This window comes from Pteropus medius, unplaced genomic scaffold (genome assembly GCF_902729225.1).
Source record: "Pteropus medius unplaced genomic scaffold, Ma_sr-lr_union100, whole genome shotgun sequence".
Classification (NCBI taxonomy): domain Eukaryota; kingdom Metazoa; phylum Chordata; class Mammalia; order Chiroptera; family Pteropodidae; genus Pteropus; species Pteropus medius.
This window is the reverse complement of record NW_024352783.1, coordinates 4,465,570-4,472,771: the sequence shown is the minus strand read 5'-3', so window position 1 is coordinate 4,472,771 and position 7,202 is coordinate 4,465,570. Positions and strand designations below refer to the sequence as shown.

At 39.0% G+C, this 7,202-nt stretch overlaps 1 pseudogene; it reads right to left on the bottom strand.

Moving 5' to 3' along the window:
• Positions 1-5,532: 5,532 nt before the first annotated feature.
• On the bottom strand, positions 5,533-6,965 carry LOC120589919 (probable ATP-dependent RNA helicase DDX6; annotated as a pseudogene).
• Positions 6,966-7,202: the final 237 nt, after the last annotated feature.

Here is a 7,202-nt window from a genome sequence, read left to right as displayed (position 1 = left end):
ATTCAGGGCCTGCTCACCCCAGAGCAGAGAGCTGCCACCTGCTCTCCTATCTTTCCTCCCCTGCCTGCTTTTCGTGTAATGGAGGGAGTGGTTAAATGTCTGGCATGATTCAGGAGACAGATCGAGGTTCTCCAGGCCCTGCTATGCCTCAGCTGCTGTTATCGCCTCAGAATTCAAGTCCTATCAGGCAGGGACCGGCCTTTGAGAATTGTGTGTTGTTTCCAGTACATGGGTGGTGTGGGCACCAGTCCAGAACACCTCTGCTGCTGGGATACAAAGCAAGTGAAAGGAAGCCAAGCTCCCTGGTCAGCAAGGCCTCTCTGTCTGTCTGTCTGAGGTCAGAGATGGTGAGCAGCAAACTGAAGGGGGTGTCCAGGCTGAAGAGCGGGTGGAAGGGGTTTCACTAAAATTTCATAAAATGAGCTTTGAGAGATTCAGAGAAGAGCTGAATAAAAGCCCTGGACCTATGGAGAGCTTTGTGTTCATTAAAAAAGTTGATTCAGCTCCTATCAAAACAAACAACTGCTCAGGCCTGGGCTCTTTTGTGTTATTGTTAAGTGCCAGGATACTGTGACTTTTTGAGAAAAGAATTATTTTAGGATCAGTCCAAGGAGGTGTGGCTAACTTTGGTTGCAGACACAAATTTAAAATGATACAGTCCTTAAAGGATTTATTGTTTGATTTTTTGCAGTTCTTGAAGCTGCTGCATTTAATAAGTAATATGGTCAGATATGAGTTGTTTATACCTCAAAGCTAAGTTCACTGATCTGACTCTATCTTATATTCAACAAACAGTAATACCCTTTTATTTGCGTGGCTCAAAAAAAAAAAATGTTTCTTTGAGGCTAACACATATTCAGTTAACCCTCCCTCCCTCTCCCACTTATTCAATGATTTAATGAGCATCTTCCATGTCTTGTATCAGGCACCAGAGATACAAAGATAAATAAGCCATGGCAACAAGCCTAGAGAAACTTGTGAAGGGAGACAGACTCACAAACAAATATGGAGAGAGAAGTATCAAAAATGTGATGCTAAAATGATGTCTGGGGAACAATAGCACTTCTGGTAACTTAGTGGCCCAAAGAGATGAAAGTCCTTCCTTTAATATAAACAATAGAAATGCTGCATAAAATATAAAAACATATTTTCTTCTTTTTCTTTTTCTTTTTTTTTTTGGAGTTCCAGTGGGCTTTTATTGAGATAAATTAACAAAAATCAAGATTCTGTCAACCATCTTTTCTGACGTTTACAACCTCAGCAGAGACTCCAGTCCATGCATATACTTACAATATAATACATCCCTACAAAAACAGAGCCCCACTGGAACATTTGCCAGTTAACAGAAAATCAATTTTCCCTTTTCCCAAAGGTTTTCAAAATTTTGAGTCCCTGCTGTTCACTTCTGAAACTGGTGCCTTGTGTCTAGGAACATTGAAATTCTGTCCCATTTTTATTGACCCAAAAATAAATGTCTTCAAGTTTTAGTTTTGTTTCAAAAAAGGGAAGAATGACTTTGTTTTCTCCAGGTACCCTCCCCTACAACTATTGCTTAAAATGCAGTAGCTCGTATCTTAATAACCCAACCCAACCCAACCCAACCTCCTCCCTCAGCCAGCCCAGTGTTGTCTATTGGAGAATTTAAATACACTTCTGTTGGAATCTGTCAGCAGTGGAGGGGCAGAGTCCAAGTGCCAGGCTAACTCCCTCAGACCTCATGAACTGTTATAACCTCTAGATACTCAACTCTTTACCCCAAAGATGAGTTTTTAGATTAGGAGAGTGGATTTTCTTTGAGAGTTTTAAAAATTATCTTAAGGTATTTAAGATACCTTTGTATCTTAAGGATACAAAGTTGAACTACAAAGTCACCAAAGCCCACTTAACTTTGGTGACAAAAAGGTGACTGACTTCAGCTCCTATGAGGCCAATATTTTCCTTGACAAAGGTATTTTTCCAGAAAATGACTCCACAATAACAATTTTTAAGATACACAGAACACTGAAAAAAGTAACAAATTAAAAATAACATGACTTAATTCCCAAAAATTTATTTCACCTTTCTGTTACTTTTGTAACAAAAACAGAGTGTGGCTAAAGGCAGTTTTTGATGAGGTTGTAAGCTTCCAATGTGCTTCTAAGTCTAGTGCAGGCACACTCCCTTTGGGGGTATAGTAACCTCCCTCTTAGCCCTATTAAAAAAAAAAGGAAAAAAGAAAAAAAATAAACCAATCGATCAGAATGAGATGGTTTGATTCTTACAATTTACACTCAAAGGTTTGTGCTGAGTTGTCTGGTTCTACCCCAAGTATGATGGTATCAAATACAAAGCACATGGCAAAGGAAAGATGCTCCCATCTCATTCCGAAAACAAATATCGATAACCAGTTGCCTCCCCACGCCCCCCAGCTTTTGGGGCCAATCTGTACTACGATGCAGGGTCAACTGGAAAAGAGTTTAGAGACATATTTAGGTTTCCTTTTCTTTTACTTCTTTCAGTGAAAGATCATTTTGAAATAAATGTATTCCATTGCTAAGAAAAAGGCAAGTATGTTTCTCCATCGGAATGTATGGGAAGGGAAAGATAAAACAGGCCCAGAAGCAGCATGGTGTGTCATAGTCCTCAACTCATTACACAGCCATACAGCCACAGGCTTGAACATGAGCTGGACATTACTTAAATATTAAAAATAGAGAAGAGTTTTCATCCAAATGAACCACTGGAAAAATATTATCATTACTTAAAATAAACGCCTAATACTGGAAGAACACGAAAACAATTTCCAGTAGTAACAAAAATGCTTCTTATTATGAGGGGGAATTAAAAATAAAAAGAGAGATTAGGCTTTGACCTAGTCCTTAGAGCCCCTCTCCATTTAACAATTCCTATTCAAGAGTCAAGCACCAAAACTGGATAGCTGCTCGTACTAGACTGTCCAATAGTGGCGGCCCAGACAGTGTAAGAACCACTCCTTATCAGAGGCTGTACTTTAGTAATACTTTCAACTGAGAGTTCGTGCTTTAAGAGGAACCCACAGGCACGTGGCAACAAACAGACACAATCGGAGGCTGGCGAAGAGGATTGCACTGTTTTTTGGTCACCCACACTAGTGTCTAGCGAGATACAAAATTGCATTTATGAGTCTTTCTTGCTTTTCTTCTATAATTAATGGTTCCTCTTATCTTGCCAGAGGTGGGGGAGAGATAGCTGCATTAGTACAACGGCAAGATTTTTTTGGTCAAATGTTGATGCCTTTTATATTCCCTCCCCCCACCTCTCCCTGGAAAAAGTTGCTTCCTTAATTAGGGCCAGTATGTAGTAGCCAACATTGTCTGGATAGGAGAACCTATGTGGCTTACCAAATAAACGAGCTTATTCTTTTTTGGGTTTGTATCGTGTAGCTCCTGGTACAGTTTTTAAGGAGTTAGGGCTATGTCTGATCAGGAGGCACCTGCAGGATTTTGATCTTCAAGAATTTTAGGTGAGTCACAAAGAGCTTTTACTTACAACTAGACAGAGTTAAAAAAGCAACTTTTAATAATTGATTTCTTTATCCAGATGAGCTAAGCATGAAAGCATATGTAGGACTTATCTTGTAATATTTTAGGGATTTGAAAAATAATGGAATATAGAGATAAGAACATTTTATTGATGATTGATTGATCGATTTTACTCTAAATGCCTCTGATTGACAATATACTGGCTTAAAAGGAAATTAAAAACATTTTTAAAATTCACTGGTTTTGATTCATCTCACTCCTTTTGCCTGGAGATCAGGCCAAACACCAGGCAAGTTGAGAGGAGCACAATTTAAAGCAACACTATTGAATGTAAAGCATCTGTCAGCAATTTACAATGCAAAATAACAAATAATTCTTGTCACAGAATTAAACAGGGTGGCAAGCAGCTTTCTGCAGCATGAAAGTTAACAGCTCTCAGGGACTGCCCATTCCTGCAAGTTTATGTATCAAGGTAGGCAGAGGGCTACACACTTGTACAGTATAGGAGGTGATCAACAGAAGTAAGCCCCAGAACTGCTAATATTTCCAAAGCTGGTACTGGCTAATACTCTAAAGTGCAAATCCATGCTTTATGCATATAGTGCTCAGACACTGCCACTCAATTGAATTGTCACGCTGCCAGGCAGATTAATTTTTGTCTCTTTCTGCTGAGCTTAAAAAGTCCTCAAACTTTTAAAAAAGGGGAAGAAGCATAATCAGAGAGCATTTCAAAAATAACACCTTGAATTATAGGTTTTTGAAGCTTCTTTGCTCCCTCTGGAAGGTCTCCTCCAAAGGTACTAGATGATACAGTGTGGCAGCAAACAGTGATTCCTGGGCCCCTTTTCCAGCATAAGGTCCCCACTGAGGCCTGCTTTCTACCATAAGAGACCAAAGTACTTTTTAGAATTTAGTGTTGCAGAAAACTCAGCCCCTCTTATCTTTAGCTGCTCCCATAATCACTCCAGTCTTCCTAATCACAGCAACTTTTATTTTAAAAAGTTATGTGTGTATAAAAACCCAGAAAAAAAACTTATTTACAAAGTTTATATAAGTATACACACCCAATTTTCTATGGGACACACTTTGCCACAGAGGAAAAGGGTCAAGGCTGACATGTCTACACATCAAATGCCATAACTACTAATGGAGGCAGATGTAACACAGTCTTTAGTGCTCTGCTATACAGCACAAAGCCTTGTCATATGACTTGTGCAATGATACTGTTCTTTCCTTTGGGAGAGATGATGTTACATCTACTCAGCCCAGAAGAAATTTTTATGTGGGATTTTTTTTTAAATACATATATTTACAGTGCAGATGAACTCAGTTGCATATCAACTCCTCCACATAAAGACAAAGAAAATGGTATTGAACATTACCAATACTTATCATCTTCCAGCCCTGGGCTTGAGTACTGGGTAGAAAGGGAAGAAATTTCAATTTGAAACCAAAATGAAAAGACAAAAATTTTAAAAGAAAAACAAAAGAAGAAAAAAGAAAAAAGGAAAGAAAGCATCACTATTGTTGAGTCCTTGGGCTGTGTCTAAAAGATGACATTTTGAATGGTCTCATAGCATAAAGCACTTTGCACAAATAAGTAATAAGCTATTCAGGTTCAAAAAACAGATGAGAAATCAGGGAGAAGTTGAAATGTACTCAAGTCAGCTGTTGGAGAATTCTGAAATCATAGACAAACTTGTGTGTTCATTAAGACTGTCCTCTTATAGGATTTCTCCCCTTCGCTCCTTTCCCCTCCTTTCTTCCCCAGAAAACATTTTTTAAGAGCCAGCGGTTAGTGCACTAATGTTCAGTCAGCACACAGTGCAAACAAGTGGAACAAAAAAGGTAAATTTTTCTTTTTAGCTTTTTTCTCTTTACCAGTTAAAAAAAGAAAAAAAAAAGTCTAAGGTTTTTTAAGTCTTCATAATGCCAAAATAAAAGATGAAAAACCCACAAAAAAGAAGAGCATCCTCCCCAAAATGTGTCACAGATCTGAACTAGCCTTCTGTAGTTTGTCAAAGTATGCTTGTTAAGGTTTCTCATCTTCAGGCTCACTATGGTATTCTGCCACATATAGGCTCTTGTCAGTGTTGCTGGGGATAGGTTTAATTTCTGTTCCCAGCTCTTTCTCAGTGCTGGGAAGGGATCATCATATGTGATCTAGTTGATGGCTAAGCCAAGATGATCAAAGCAACCTGATCTTCCAATATGATGGAGATAATTCTCTGCCAGCTTTGGAAGTCAAAGTTTGTTTCCACATTTGCAGCTTGTATATCAGTACCCCAGGTAAACAAATCAGTGCAAACAAGATTATGGCATAAGCCATTTTGGAAATCTAAGACACATGATTTTGATGCTCCTGCCTCATTTTAGCATAGATATAGAAGCAAGAATAACCCAAGTTGAGAACTCTTCTTGGCTAGCAATTCAACTTGTTAAGAAGAGTTATAGAAAACAATTGACTGGTTTATCTGAAGCCTGGAGAAAAGCGTATTTAGGCAGTGTACTTTTTGGCACTCAGTTACATATCAGTAGTACTGGGTTACTCCCTTCAAAGTTAGTTCCTTCATCAGGTTAATCTCATAGGGTTCCTACAAATGGGAATTCATGAACTTTTGTACACTGAGAGGGAAAGTAGTGGAATATAATAAAATCTGTCTGTTTTTAGGTGGTGCAAGAATAATATCCTCCATTATTTGCACAAAATCCTGTGATAGCAACTTATCTGCCTCATCTAATACTATCCGCTGGACACGATCAACCTTTGCTACTCCTTTCTTGATAAGATCCGGGATTCTCCCATGGGTTGTTATCACCACGTGCATTATGTCATCAAGCGTTATTATGTCATCCAGTACATTGGTTCCTCTTGTGGTTGCCATCATTTCGGCCCCTCCCATGTGTTTGCTGACCTGGATGCAAATTTGATTGATCCGTAAAGCAAGTTCACTTGTGCAAACAATCACAATTGCTTGTATACTGTCCTTCCTCCAGGTCTAGCCATTAATGTAATAGAATGAGGTAGGCACCACTCTTGCCTGTTCCATTTTTTGCTCTAGCTAAAATATCCCTACCAGATGAAGCAATGAGAATACTCTCCTCGTGATTGGAGATGGCTTTTTCCAGCCTATTTCAAATTTCCCATCCGTAACTCCCATTTCAAACAATAATCCTCAAACTCATTTCCTTTTGTGGAGGTCACATCTGAAGTTTATGATTCTTAGATCCTTTGCAGGTGAGTTTAAAGTCTTTTTCCAGTCATCATATTTAATAGTGCTGGTCATAACGCTTTGCTTGCTGCTGAGTGCCATTACTGAGCATGTTGGTGTTTTGCAGCTGGTTCATCTGCTGCTGTGTCTGTGTGCCCCCTCCTCCCAGACCACCACTGGGCTTCATAGCTCCCTTCAGCTGGCCATTTTAACTGGATAGACCCATTATCATGGGGTTCTCTGTTCTAGCCGCATGTATGCTATTATTAATTGTAAATATGTCTCTTTCAAACTTCGAAACTTTTGAAAGTCACTAGAGAAACTGTAATAGTTTATTAGGCTCTCCAAAATGAAAAGGTAAACATAAGTCTTGCTCAATATTGAGCCCTCCATCCCAATACAGGCCAGCACCTGTAAGTCTCTGTACAGTAAGTGGCATTAACTTGCTCTCATGCACCAAATCAACTTCTTATTTTTAAAAAAGCCCTAT